The sequence below is a fragment of the Balaenoptera physalus genome (assembly GCF_965194825.1).
Source record: "Balaenoptera physalus genome assembly, chromosome: 11".
Lineage (NCBI taxonomy): Eukaryota > Metazoa > Chordata > Mammalia > Artiodactyla > Balaenopteridae > Balaenoptera > Balaenoptera physalus.
In genome coordinates this window covers 20,193,868-20,209,450 of record NC_138896.1, presented here as the reverse complement: position 1 = coordinate 20,209,450, position 15,583 = coordinate 20,193,868, and the positions used below count along the sequence as shown (strand labels likewise).

The 15,583-nt window shown below is 41.3% G+C and overlaps 1 protein-coding gene across 7 annotated transcripts in view; it reads left to right on the top strand.

Moving 5' to 3' along the window:
• Positions 1–2,587, top strand: part of LOC309637823 (cytidine monophosphate-N-acetylneuraminic acid hydroxylase) — a 285,683-nt gene extending 283,096 nt beyond the window's left edge. For all 7 annotated transcript variants that reach the window (XM_082413025.1, XM_082413030.1, XM_082413028.1 and 4 more), the window contains one exon: positions 1,267–2,587. The gene's annotated coding sequence lies outside the window, so the exon portion shown is untranslated. The remainder of the gene's footprint in view (positions 1–1,266) is intronic.
• Positions 2,588–15,583: the final 12,996 nt, after the last annotated feature.

The following is a 15,583-nucleotide window of genomic DNA, read 5'->3' as shown; positions in this document are numbered from 1 at the left end:
TCTTAAAAGTAGACACTTTTGCCTGCATAACCCTAGTACTGAGCACAGTGCTCTGTGCACACATAGTATTATTCATAATATGAATTTAAGGAAGGAAGGAACAAGTGAATTTCTGTCTTTAACTGTCAGTGTGACTTACATCTTAAACTAAGCTTTGGTGTCCTTACCAGTAAAATTAAGGATCTAAATAGAATATTCTTTTCAGTTGTAACGTTCTTTATTCCATACTCTAGCCTAGATCTTCTAAGTTACCATAGGCTAGAAGGGATGTGAAAGGAATTCACATACAACTAGATTATAAGGCAGACTTAGTAAGCACTATATTTGTTGTACCAACTTAGTGTTGGGAATACTGAGGAGAGAGAAATTACATCTGACTTTTTGCAATGACCAGGAAGAACATTACAGAAAAGGTAGTATTTCAGGGGTGTAGGGAGGGGGCATTAGGAGAGCACCTTGAAGGTTGGGGAATATTTTTAATAAGCTGAAATGGAGGGAGCGATGATAGAATATTCCAGACAGAAGGAGTGGGTGAAGTTAAAAGGTAGAAAAATACAAGGTGAATTAGAGCAATGGCAAGTCCTCCTGGTGTGACAGAGAAGGAAGGGAAAGCAGGAACGAGGCATGAGTGGCCCTGGGAGAATAAAGAGAGTTAAGAGGCTCAATGGGGATGCTGAGCGTCTTCAGTAGTTGCGAAAAAGCAGGAGGCATTAAAGGTAAGGAGGCAGCTGAACGAGAGAATGCCAAGTCCAAGGTCTTGGAGGTGGAGCAGATCTGAAAAAAGGTCAAATATCAAGGAGGCAATAGTACGGTGGTCAACACTTCAGACTTGGAAACTGACTTCTTGAGTTAAAATCTTGGTTCTATCACCTACTATGTGACCTTTGGGGAATCTGTGTCTCAGATTTTCATCTGTGAAGTGAATATAGTAATAGCACCTACCTCACAGGGTTGTGTTGTATTAAGGCCCTTCTAGAAGAGTGAGTGGCACATGGTAAGACAACAATAAATGTTGACTATAACAACCTTATGAAATAAATAGGAGAGTTATGTGACCTATAACCAGTCATTTGGTGAATCTGTAAAAAGTTGGGAGGAGAGTCAATTCCAGTTTACATTCCAGCTTTAGATCCTCTTTTACCTTAAAGCATCATAGACTATATAACTGGAACTGAAGACTAAAAATAAAAATTCACCCCAATGCAATAAAAAAAGAAAAAGTATTAAAATGAGTTTCATACTGTTGCTCATTAGTAATATCTTTAGTTCACAGGGATACCAAGCAACATGAAAAATTCAAGTATTTGCTGATGCTACATCTTGAACATAGAAGCTTATACCAAAGAGACCATGCCTTATTGACATCAGCAGTGGATAATTACATGTCGCATTTGTGAAACGTTCACATATCTTAACGTTTGTTGGATCACTACATAGCCAGATTATTAATATTTTACTTATTCCGTCAATAATTTTTTATAAAAGAACCAATGAATGCAATAGGAACAACTTCTCTGTGGAAAAGAAAGATAACAGGAGATGTAAATCCAAGCACAGAAGAAATAGAACGGGCAGAGAAAAGGTTTCCTAGAAGACAGTGAAGAAAAAGGAAAGGGGTTGGGGAGCAGAAGTTAAGCTAGAAGAAGAGAAGAAAGAAGAGACATAGATAAATGAGAGGCAATAAGAAGAAAATGGGGAAGAGAAAAATTAAGATGGAACTTAAAAAGGAGAATGTAAAAACAGACATTTTGCTCCTTAATAGATTGATTCCCCAAATAGAGTCCATGAATCTAATTGAGTAAGAAGTGTTCATGAGCTGTTTTCAATTTTTCAAAAAGCTTTGTTGAAATCATCTGTTTACCAAAACAAGGCTGCAGAGGTTACCCTAAAATGTAATACTTTCGTTGGGACTGAAAGTATTTTAATTCGGTAACAAAATCTGTTATTTAATGTAAATTATAAATTCTAACAAATGGCGGTATCTTTGACTAAAAATATGAACACTAGCTAGTGATAAAATGAGTTTTATAGACAATAATTTTCAAAATCGGTAGAATAATCAACAATAAAGACCCATATCTTGAAAAAATTAGGAAATCCTCTTCTGAACATTTGAAAATACTGTTGCAATGGTTAAAATAGGCAACTAATTTACTTCTGCTGATGTCTGTAGTTTTTGATGATATTCCCATGATTATCACATTATGCCTAGGACTATGTGATTGTTAACTACATTTCTATTTTACATATTGCTGTTTCAAGTAACACAAACCCCTCATTGATCTGAACATCAAAATTGATTTTCTGATTATGTATACTACCTCTTTAATTCTGAAGATACAAGAATCCAGTGATGGAATTTATCTCCTTAAATCTCTTGATTATCTACTTCTCATAAAGATGAACACCAGTGAAGTTTGATGGCTCTGGTTCACTTCACACATTATGCATATATTTTGTGATTTTGTGATTTACATTATGCATATATTTTATAAATTATTTAACTATCACCAAAAAATAAATGTATATCAACAGAATATGTATTAAAATGTATATGATGAGCAAATAAAAGATTATTTTAAAATACAAATTTGTTTTCTCGCCACCAAGCCTATGTTTATTCTCTTGCTGTCTTCCTAGTTATTGCCGTCTGATACCCTGACTCCAGCATTTCTTTGATATTACCAAGACCTTCAATCCATTGACCCTACTTGTCCTCACTTCTCTCCTTAATCATCTTCGATGGTTCTTTTCTACCTGTGTCCACATCACCCCCCCCCCTTTCTTTTTCTACCCCACATCACCCACCCTCTTTCCCTCTCCCATATTCCAGATCTCATTTCCATGACTTAAACCCCAAACTATGAAATCATTCTTTATACCTTGCTCTAACATCCACTGCATCAGCAGATCCGCCACCTTTACCTTCAAAATATACCCAGAGTGTAACCACTTTCCACCATCTCCACTGCTATCAAATCAGGAGAAAAAGGAAACCCACAGAGGTAATCTTGGCATTAGGAACTGGTTTTCCTTATGCCATGAATAGGCATCTGTCCATTCCAAAGAAGGCTGACAAGCTGAATGCCTTGAAACTGGCTCAGAGCCGCTCAAGGGGATGCTGGGAAAGCCATTCTTGGGGAGGTGACTTGCAAGCTGCACAATCCTAATGCCACTTTAAAGGGTCCCAGAGTAACAGCTAGATGCTGGGCGCTGCTGCTCATCTCATACTTCAGGAGCCCAGCTCTGGAGAAACTAAGGAGGGCCAGAACAGAAACCTTTTCCTTCTCTAGTGCCCCTCTAGTGCCCTCTACAGACAAAGCTTCATACTAGCTAGCAAAAGAGAAATAATTCTTTTTTGCATAGCCGGCAATAAAGAGTGGATTTAAAGCTGAGAGCCAATAAATTGATAACTGACACACACTTGATAAGAATACATTTTGTAGTCTCTAGGGTAACCACTTAAGGAATTTTAAAAGAATGTGTAACCACAAAGGTCATAGAGGGAACATGAAATAGTTTAAAAATATTAATCTGTGAAAGAAGCCAATTAAAGAAAAAAAAATGTAAATGAGACAGTAGAAAGTAAAAATCAAGATGGTAGATTATATCAATAATTGCATTAAATGTAAATGGATTAAATGCTGTCATTAAAAGACAGTTTGACAGACTGGATTTGAAAAAACACTGCTTACAAGACACATACTTAAAAGATAAGTACACTGAAAGCTTGAAAGAAAAAAGAGGAAATATATACCATGAAAATACTAATAAAAAGATGGCATAGCTATCTTAAAGTCAAACAAGGAGGAACACTTCATAATGTAAAAAGTCTTAGTTAACCAGGAAGCTATAAAAATCTAAGTTTATATGCACATAATAAGAGCTTCAAAATGTATAAAACAAATAACGACATAACTAAAAGAAGAAATACAAAAATTCAAATCAAAGATATTTGAAAACACCCTTTTCAGTAAATGATAAGCCAAGAAAATTTTCAAGGCTATACTTGTACATCTTTTCTTCAGAATTTTAAGATCAGTTTATCATGCTCCAACTTGCTTTTGGAAAAATTTATTATCAGCAACTTTATTTCCACGTCTGTTAAGGATCTAAGAGATTCTAGTGAGGGAAATGCTGAGACCTGGCCTAACGGAGGTGGAGGTGCAGAAGGAGGGGAAAAATAGACACGGTGGAGACATCCTGTCTTGAAGACGTCACAGTTTAAATGCCTAAAGATTTTGAAGGACCATTAAGTAACTGGAATTATTTTCCTTGATGACCCAGCTGCCCAAGCTGGATACCCCACTTGGCCTCCTTGTTTACTGCCAGGTAATAAGTAGCTTGCCAAAGAAAGGAAAACAAAGTTTACTATTCCCAAACTGTGGTTTTTCTTCTCTCTCTCTCTGCTTTTTATTTTTTGTATCTAAATCCCATTTTTGGTGTGTTAAGAGGACATGAAAACAATCTATTGATTGATTTCCCTTGTATACAAGCAAATTATAGGCTGATGATTATACTTCTTTGAGTTATTTGACAGATCATTATAGGTTTAAGAAACTGCTGTGGTTTCAACTGGAGCTGGTAACTGTTTCAGTTAAAAAGTATTTCAGTTATGTAAATAGCCATCGAAAATGTCTTCCTTATGTAATATAAATTCCCACAAGAAGTGTACAGGATCTAAAGAAAACAATAACATTTTGTCAAGGGACATAAAAGAAAACTAGAACAAATAGGGAGGGATATTATGCTCTGGATGGAAATATTTTATGTTGTACCAATCTCTAAATTCAGTGAAATCTCAATAAAAATCTAAAATTCATAAAGAACTCCAACAAATAAATTTTTAAAATGTAAACAATGAAATAGAAACTTTTGCAAGAGATATGAATAGGAAATTCTCTAAGGAAATACAAGTGGCCAATGAATAAATGAAGCTTAAATTCATTAATAAGCTGTACCAGGATAAGTATACAGGAGAGCTCATTTGCAAAATTATTTAACATTTTTAAAATGAGAAGAAATAAGTATCAATTGTGAAATAATTAAATGTATTAGAATAGATCACATTCAATAGTGGTTAAAAACAATATAAATAGTAAATATATACTATTGATCCAGAAAGACCTATAATGCAGATTTTAAAAAGAATCAAGTTGCAAGTAATACAATATTATGACTTTTATGTTAAAATAACACTACAGGGAATTCCCTGGCGGTCCAGTGTTTAGGACTTTGTGCTTCACTGCAGAGGGCCCAGGTTTGATACCTGGTGGGGGAACTAAGACCTCGCAAGCTGTGTGGCCAAAAAAAAAAAAGTTTCTAAAAAAAATAACACTACACATAGTAATGTGTGCGTGTGTGTGTGTGTGTGTAACTCCAAGGAAGAAGATCTGGAGAGCTTACATCAATCTATTAACAGGATCCTTCATGTCTTAATCTAATTCTATATAATTTAAATGTAATGACAAGAAAGCATTCCTGTATTTATCATGTAATTAGGAAAATATAAATATTAGTATACATAGCATTGTAGACTCTAAATCCACCCTCTAACTCAGTTTTGATATTTTAAATATTCTTTTCCAGTTTTATTCGAGATTTCTATTTTTACTATTTTATATCTTCTTGGGTATGCATTTTTTAATATTGCTGTGTTAAGATAATTTTCATGTCTGCAATATTCCATATTTTGAATGAACAATAACTCTTCTGTTGCTGAGCATTAACTAATCTTATAAAGACTATCATCCATATTACTTTTTTCACATTTTGGGATTCTTTTCTCGGGATAGAATTCTTGAAGTTGGATTACTGAATCGAAGAATATGAACAATTGGACTTTTGGTAGCACCTTCTCAATCTTCCAGCTAATGTACAGACTGCTAAAACATATGGACAGTCTCCCATGCTATACTTGCATTTGTTCATTCCCCATGGAGCTCCATAATGTTAATTCTGCAGACCTGACACACTCTCTTGCTTGCAAATCTTACTCATATACTATTCCTCTTCTAAAAAGTCCTTCATTACCTGTAGGGTGATCATTTTTTCTGAAAAGCAGCAACAACAAAAAAATACACAATACATTATGTATTCTAAAGCATTAAGCTAATGTAAGAAAGACAATAACAAAACTCTGCCTACCTCTTACTCCCAATATATTATTATTTTGGCAGCTGAAAATCAGAGCTAATTTACTCAGTAAAATAAGCCATCCAGATTTTAAGAATATGTATTTTCCCTGAAGACTCAATAAATCTATATTAATTTGAAGGCAGAAAAATGTGCCTTGAATGGTTTTAAGTTTCCTGGACTACTCCTTATGCTGAATTGGTCCACTTCATAGGGAGCCTAGGGCCCTTTGGAAACTGCAATGAGCTGATGCTGTCGCTAGGTGGCGGAAGAGGAGCGCATCCAAACCTCGCGGCCCGCGAGACCGACCCCTGCGGCGGGTTTCTGGATGTGGCCTGAGTGCTGGATGTCGTTCGCTCAGTGATGTCTTCAGAGTAACTCAAGCAGCAGCTCTCACTCTTTCAAGAACCCTCTTCCTCTGGTGTATCTGGGAAGAGAGGGGCTCAGTGGTCCCTCGGAAGCTCGCAGTCGTCTTCCCCGGCTCCTCCGCAGGGCACGGGACCCCTGTCGTCCGGTCTCCACGCCACCGCCTCGCAGACTGAAGGTACGGCCACTTCACCCCAGTGTTGGGATAATTAAGGGAACAGCGGAGCAGGAGGTTAAAACTTAAAAGTTGTGCGCTAAACATGGCTTTCCCCTATGTTGGTGGGAAAACACGTGAGGCATCAAATCCTTTCCAGGAGGGCCCCTGGAGTGGCACACGATCCCAGGCTTCACTGTAGGAGAGGAGACAGATTAAACACCCTGCTTCCTATATCACCCAGGCATCCCTCACCCACCATTTAGGGGACCCTTTCCCACCCGTTGAAACGGACCCAGGACCACGCCTGTTCCCAGGTAGTGCATTTCCTCCAGTCCGAAATATTTACTCAGTAATTCCTCGAGGGCATCAGTGACGCAGTCAACACCAGCTTTACGGCTGCAAGACCTTCAGGCCCTGCCGCTTTGGCCTCAAGGACCCGCATGTCCAGGGCAGGGGTGGGCCTCTTACCCAGTCCACTTAGAGCTTCCTCTGAGTAAACATGCAGGTTACAGTTGAATCAAACCCACCGTTCATCGAGGGACAAATGTTTATTTTTGGAAAAAGCAGTTTCAAATTTTCAGAAGGAAAGGATAGTTTCCTAAGTTGCTAAACAGCAGAGTTCAGACTTTGCTTTATGGGTCAAAGCAGTGTTACTTCTTGTCCTTTGACATCATCGCGCACCCGCTCCCGTCCAAACCTTCTTTTCAAATTGTGCATCTTTGGGACAAGCGGGCATAAGAAAGAGCTTTGTGTCTGAGCCATTTCCCTCTTAACGGACCCTCCCTTTGGTACACAAACGCTAGAGTCCCTTAACTTTGAAATGTCATTTTGTAAGGGTTAGATTCTTAGCGTCCTCCTCAGCCTCAGTCTATGGGAGGATGGGAAGTTGGGTAGTTTTAGTCTTCTGTTTACATAATTAAAACACCAAGATGGGAAGGTTGTACTGCTGTGTGTTACCACAACTATCATACAATTGAAAGGCGTAGGCCTGCTGAAAGGGCCTCATGTGTTACTAATAATCTGATAAAGGATGGTGGACCTGCCCAATAATAACCCAGCTAAAAGAACAAAGAAGGGATTTTTTTCCTTTTGGAGGCCTGGACCTATCCAAGCTGGACCTGGGAAGCCCTTGTTTCCATTAAAACGGCATTTATAGAGCTGATTATTTCAGTAGCTAAAAGTGACTCAGGCGAATGGAACCTCTTCAGCAGTAAAAACTTTCATTTATCCCTTTTGCATGAAAAAATTCTAGGACCAGGGTTAATTTGCCTTCACAAAAATAGATCAAGCAAATTCTTATAAGGCCAGGCAATGAAACAATGTTCCCAGATCCTCAGGCTAATATTTCCCTAGAAAAAAAATTAAAATATCAGTGGCCTCACAGCCCAGGAACAAACATTCTGTTGCCCTCTGGGTAGACAAACATTATTAAGTATGAAGTTCAACGAGACATTTGGGACCCAGTGACCAGAGCATTTATGACTATTGCAACAGTGGGTCCCAGCTGCCCTGCCCCCACCAGCTGAAGTGCCCAGGAAGTCAGGTGCAACTCTATGGAACTTACAGTGAATTCTGAAAATGGCACATGTCCAATAATAATGATCATTGTTATTACTGTATACTTTTTACGAAGTACTTATGAAGCCAGATAGCTTATTATTCAACAACATCACCCAGGAAACGTGGCACTTGTGTTCCTGCCCAAAAAGAGAACCATTTGGAACTTGAGTCCCATCTAGAATTTACTTTTCCCTTCAAGAGGACGAAATACCAAAATTCATTTTCATCTCCCATCATTGACTAGGGGAGAAAAGAGGCAAATGGGAGAAAAAAGTTCTCTGAAGAGCAGTGCTGCAAAATTGGGCAAATAAAGGAAGAAATCCTTCCCAGGATAAAAATTCAGCCGAGACTGATAGTTTGCAAAGCTTATTAGAGAAAGCAAGAACTCCTTAGGAACATAATTGCAAAATACTCTGAACCTGCAGTGCTATGCCAAAACGAAGAATTTTCTTTGATGAGTAATTAGATAGTTTTAGCATTTACCTGAATTTAGCCCCCAGTAGAATAACTTCGGATGCAGAGGGTGGTAGGAACTAGAAAGCCAGAGAACAGTAAAAGCCCAGACAGTTCAATCTGATCATCACACTCAGCTAAGAGTTTTCATCAATTTATATTGGAAATGAATGAGCGATTCACATCAGAAATTTGCAGTATCATCTGCAGTTTGTTGTATGTAATGTCGCTTTAGAGAAACCTGTACCCGGCTGTCATTCCAGAGTGTGGCTTCCATCATTCTCAGCTCCTGTGCTGGTTTTTAGAGGCTTGTGATTTGAAGAACCCGTGAGTGCTGGGTGGTAGACATGTGACTCCTGTCAGAGGATCTGCCTCACCATTGAGACCAGCTTCTGGGTCTCAGCTGGGATAGCTCAGATGAGGGGAAAGCAGCTCCTGTTTCCTTCTGGAGTGCCACCTGCCCCGTTTACCCAGCATGCCTCTCCTCCAGGCTGTGCTGGCTTCCATTGAGCTTTTTCTTTCTTTACATCTTTCAAAACCCCAAGCATCCTCATCGCCTACCTCCTGGGCACGTCCAGCCTGCACCTGTCTGCACCCACCTCTTTCTTCTCTGAACCCTCATCACACCAAACAGCTGAGCACACGCTGGATGGCCAATCATTTTATGTGATTAGTCTTGTCTCCCCTTTGAGTACATAAGCTGTGGAGGTCAGGGTCTGTATATTTCTATGCTCACACTTCCTAACACAGAGATATTTTCAATGAATACTTATTATTAACAATAGTTAACATTTATGAAACTCTACTAGGTGTCAGGCACTCTGCTAAACATACACTATACATTGCTTTTTCTTTTATTAAGGGATGGCTAATTTACAATATTATATTAGGTTCAGGTGTACAACAGAGCAATTCAAATACATTGTTTCTTTCAAGATAGGAGGAAGGTTTTATTATCCCTATTGTTACCAATGAGGAAACCAAGGCTCAAAGAGCTAGTTAACTAAGTTGCCCAAGGTCACACCATCCATTTGTTCTAGAAACTTGAATGGGCGTCTTCCTGCATATGAAGCCCTGGTCCTAACCCCTCAGATGCTACTTCTCTGGTAGGTGGGGCATTTCTCAGTGACTGTGTTTCTCCTGTGCCCTTTGCCTGGGCGTCACTCAGGGCTTGAGGGAGGTGGTTCTGATTAACTCATTTGGCCGCAGGACCTTTGCAAGGACTGCAGGGAAATATGTACCATTCTCCCTGAGTACCTGTAAAACAGCTCCTTTGCAATGCTAATGGCTTTTCTGGAGACAGGTGGGCAGCTCTTGGGGGTGGAATGGCCCATGATGCCTGGTTATGCATTCCTAGCACACGAGCCTCCTTTCGGGAAGAACTGGGGCAGATGATTAAACAACTATTCTCTCTCTCCCTCCCCACCCCAATCTGCTGCCTTCTGTCCACCGAGGATACTTGCTTTTTAAAAAAATAACTCTCTGGGTTTAAGGATACATGTGAATGTTTTCTTTTCCCAACTGCATCAAGAAGTAGCTGGATGTTTCAGATTCTTGGGGCTCTCAGAGATGGTTCACGTCAACAGTTCTCTCCTCTTAGGGTATGGCGGGTTAGAAAGATGATCCAGATTAGTGCCTTCCAAATTACAAATGTAAGATAACAGTAATCCTGAATATTAAATTATCATCATTAAGGACTATCATTTATCCAGGGCTTTCTCTTAGCTTTCAGTCAATATGCTAAGTTTTTAATAAGCTTTGTCTCATTTAATCACCAAAAAGCTCCCACCAGATAGATATTTATTAATTGTGTGACCTGGAGTAAGTCCTTAACCTCCCTGAGCTTCAGTGCCTTGGTGTGCAAAATGGAGATAATAATAGTACCTGCCTCCTAGGTTTGTAATGATGACGGAATTAACTAATCCACGTAAAGGGCTTAGCCCCACCCCTAAAGACAAAGTAAGAGCGCAGTGTGTGCTCTCATCCCCATCTTACAGATCAGGTATCTGAGCCCTCCAGAATCTTGCCTAAGGTCTCATGTCTGAGATCTAAACCTCAAAGTAAAATCCATTAACCAGTCTGATATACTGCCTTCCTTAGTTAATTGCTGGTTTAATTTAAAACGGTAATTATTTAAACTGTGTCTTTTGCCCCCTGGCTACACTGTGTCTGGTTGGGTAGGGAACAGGGCTACCTCCCTCAAAAGGTTTACATTTTAACAATAGACATGTTTTCAGCCCAAAGAGGTGGATTTGTGCAGTAGGATTTTAGTCTTCAGTGTCAAGCTGAGGTGGCCAGAATATTTTGAAGTGGGAAGAGGAAGTAGAGACAGCCCAATTCCACCACGCCAAGGACTGTCTTATCTGCTTGGCATTGAGACTGGCCCAAAGGCGAGCCAGTCCTGAAGCTTGTTTGACTTCAGGCCTAGGACACAGCCAGCCCTGTATCATCTCTCCATGTAAGAACCATTCTCATTGAAATCCACTCAAAGTGTTCATCCTCATAACCAGCAGTAGCAATCCGTGCAATAGGCATTAGGAGTATTACTATGTAAGAATCAGCTAAGGTGGCAGCTTGTCCTAGAAATGTCACCTCTTATGCTGCCTTCATTTACTGGCCTTCCCATGTTTAGCTTTCAGACGGGCAGCTTGACTTGGCAGGAAGAGTCTATTTTTCTGAAAGTTAAAATGGCTCTCCCAGCTGGCGGGAGGAAGGGGGCCAGCAAAGAAGATCAGGTCACGTACCAGACCAACCTTCTTTTTTTTCTTTTTTTCTTTCTTTTTTTTTTTTTTCAAATCAGAGTGGCTCTCCTCCTTGTTTTCTTTGAAAGAAGATCATTTTCTGAAGGCAGAGAGATTGGGCTCTCCAGCAGCCTCTCTTGGTGGGTGGGACCTGCTGAAGAATGCAAGGGTGAGAAACAAAACCAAACCTCAGAGGGTGGAAAGAATCCCTTTCCCATGGACATCAGTTACATTCATTAATGGCTCACAAATGAGTTCAGACTCATTTTTTGATCTGTGGGATTGTTTTAAATTGAGCTCCAGAAACAGGTCCCGAGAGCAGGATTCATGTGTGAGTGATTTATTAAGGAAATGTTCCCAGGGAAGCCAGGACGTTAGGGGAAGATGGACAGAGAAGGGAAAGAACCCAAGAAAAGCGCCATCTCAGGTCAAATACCTGCCTCAGCCCGATCCTCTAGGGGAGCTCTGGAGGGTGAATTATGCCTCAGGGTGTGTCCCCACTCCAGGGCAAGGTTGCTGGGCTTTCAGGCTCCCTCACCAGCACTTGACACTCCCAGTTATGGGCCGCCCTGGAGGAAGGGAGAACTCCCAGGCCTTTCTGGCTCTTTATCACGAAAGATTACAAAATGCAGGCTTTCTGGGCTCACCCCTTTGGGGAGGATTAACCAGCCCATAAAGACACCCTTTTTTTCTTTGAGAACTACCATGGCCCCCTCCGCTCCCATCCCTCCACCCCTGTGCCCACACACACATGCAATGCCACCTTCCACATCTGAGTTCCTCTGTCTCCATGACCACAGTCCAGCCAAGGAGATTCTTTCTCCCGAGATTTTGGTTTGGGGACTGAGAGAATCCTGTGCCGTCTGGCTGTTGGCCTGGCTGGGGGTCGTGTGGACTTAGAAGTGAGGTCCCCATGTGGGCTGGCTGAGCTTGGACATGGGCCCAGTGAAGCAGAGAAAACCAATCCACGGAGAGAAAAAAGAGGATGTAACCAGATTAATAGCTAATAAATATGAAGTGCTGGCACTGTTTTCACATGGATGAGGTCATCTGATCCTCACCACAACCTTGTGGGGTCAGAGCTGTCGTTGTTCTCATCCAAGGTCAGGGACACTCAAGTCTCAAGTGGTTTTAGTAGCTTTTCCAAGGTCACACAGCTTGAAAGGGTGCGGTCAGGATTCACTCCCCTGGTTTAACTCCAGTGCCACACGCTGCCCACGAGGCCAGGAGGGCAGCTGAGTGCTCAGAAGCCCAGATTAGATTTTGTGACCCTTGAGAGCAAGTGAAGGCCAGGCAGGGTCTGACTGATTACTACCCAGGTCCCTGGTGGTGGCCCTCTCCTCAGAGACCTGCTTGAAACATTTGCTGTAACGTGTTATTATAAATACTCCCCCCTTGCTTAAAAAAACAAACTCGGATAATGTTTATAGTGGATTTCTGTTGCTTGCAACTAAAAGACTCATAGGGAGAACACCTGCTCTTGATGAAATGAGTAAGAAACTGAAATTTGTCTCCAGTTCTTTTCAACTCCAAAAGTTCCTTTTCTGGTCCTTGTGCCCCGGGTTGGGTGCACAGGAGTTTCACCCACGTTAGACTCCAGGGTGTCATAACAGGCAATGCCTGGGCAATGTGATGCTAGCAGCTGCATGGCCTGTAACATCCCCACTACAGCCTCACCTTTGGGCCCTCTGAGTTTGAGAGTAAAAATCTCCCTGGGAGAGAAAACCCCTCCTAAGAGAGATGAGCCTTTTCAGGTGGAGGTGATACAAGGGAGAATCAAGGAGGAACCCCAGACTCTAAGAACTGTCAGAGAAATCATGCTGTGTGTTGTATTTAGATTATGTCTGAGTGGCTTGATTAATGCTCTCACAGACATAAGAAGAGTCAGCCAAAGTGCTCACTGTCTAACAGGAGAAATGAGCAATGTATATAGTGGAAGAGAAAATAACACAAGGCTGATAACTTCATTCATAGTTTAAGTGAGAAGATTCAGTTTCCTTTAATAGTCATATTCTATGGTCAAGGGAACAAAAATACAATTTCCTCTTTCAAGCACATATTACAACCTTTATACAGGATTAAACAAAATTTTATTCTAAACTATTGGATAGTAAAGGAAATAGTAAATGAGTATAAGAAATAGAATAGAGATTTAAATTTCAGTAAGATCTTCATTCCTTCTCTTTAGCCACTCTTTACAACACTCCTTAAATGTACTATATAAATACTGTAATATATAGATCTTTATAGTGAATACATAATACTCGCTAGAATGTAGCATTTTTTCATCTTCTTTATCTTTGCTGAGCAGGAGATTTTCAACAGAACATTTACATTCTTCAAGAACTTATGTCAACAATTATTCAACCCTTGATATCAAATACAATTGTAGCTTATACTTCTAAGATTAAAGTTAAAGAAATCCGTCTAAAATTTCTGATCTCCAGTGTCAAACTCACTAAATCAACACCTTAGTAGAAGATACCTTTAAGATGACAGTATTGTTGTAAAACAAAAGAAGAAAGACATGGTTTTGTCAATAGTCTTAACCACAGATGGCAAAACTGCAATTATTCCCCCTTTTGTATCCTAACAGAGACCCCCAATCCATCAGAGCAGCCTTGCTCACTGAGCCTGGATGAGGCCTCAGGGTTCTTTCCAAAGCAGCATCCAGGAAGCAAATATTAAGCTGTTGGTGATGGCATCTTATTTACCTTCTGTATCAGTCTGTGTTTCCTTGTAAACTACAGGGTCTTCTGGCTAATTTATGCTAAAGAAGAGTTATGATAGCTCTTAAAATCACTAAGAGGGCTGAAGGTACACAATCTAGCCTGAACTTCTCAAAAGAACTGGGAGCTTATAGCCAGCAGGGCCCCAGAAGCACCACGCCTCTGGCATGATCAGGGAGCTTCTGAGTCTACAAGCTGCCCTGCGCCTGCTGGTTTTAGCAGAATAAAAGCCATCGATCGCACTGGCCAGAAGGCCTGCTCTCCCTACACAAGGGCAACAGCTTGCTTTGCCCACTCGCTCCATCAAGACTCACATCAGTGCACGGGCCTGGCCGACTCTAAGTCACGGGAGGAGCCCTAGCTGCAGGTGAGTCTGCAGGACGCTTGTAGGTTTCCACCGCTACAGAGCAGGAAGGCGCACTGCAGGAGGGAAAGGTATCGAGGGAGACAATCTGTAGGTCGGCTTCACAGTCTCACGATGAATCTATGGCATTAGATATAGGAAGGAAGCACGGGAGAATAAGGAAGAACTATAAAACAATTGGGATTTGCCCGAGTTCATTCAGCGCTGTCCCGGAGAGAAGGCGCCCCAATGACATGGATGTCCATTCCCTTGTAGAGGTAGACCTCTAAAGAGAGGAGAGAGAAGCTCTGGGCCATTATAACCTGACAGAGGGTGATCAACCATCCTGTTTCCCCAGGACTGGGGGATTTCCCAGAACGTACACCTTTCAGCACTCAAACTGGGAAAGTCTCTGGCACCCCAGAATGAATTGGTTATCTTAACTCGATGACAGTTACCATTGGCATCAGCCCACTAACTCACTCACTTGGTTCAGATTTTACTCTCACTAAGCAAAATTCTGGTTAGCATTTGGCTTTCCCGACCTGTGGGAAATAATGCCGCCCAAAACATTTAGCCCAGTGTCTATTTTAAGTTTATTTCACTTTTGAATATGTCCCGACCAGGTATCTGCATGTTTCATTTCCGTGGCAGTTTTTCTTCCTCTGTACATGAACATACTTCCTTTCTGATTTGCGTCCATCTTTCTGTTGAGATTTTGCTTAGTGTGAGGTAGTTCCCGCAGACAGGGCTTCCCTCCGTGCCGTCTTCTCAGGCTCCCGACCTCAGCGCCACACGTGGGACCCAGAGGGGTCCATGGGGGCTGCTCCCCACTCTCCGAGGCTCTAAGTGAGCAGCTGCCGGTGTCTCGAGGTATCACCTCCCCCGACTCCTGTGCGTGGCAACGCCCTGTGGTCTAAGTAGCTTCTTCGACACTTCCTTGTCAGGCCGGCCCTGGTGAAGGGAGGAAGCCTGAGAACTGAGGGCTCCTGAGGGCTAGGAGGCAGATCAGCCAATTGGTGAGGGAGGCCCACGGAGGCCAGAACAAGTTCACCTTCTTTACCACGACCAGAAGGCTTGTTCCACCCCCGCTGTGGTG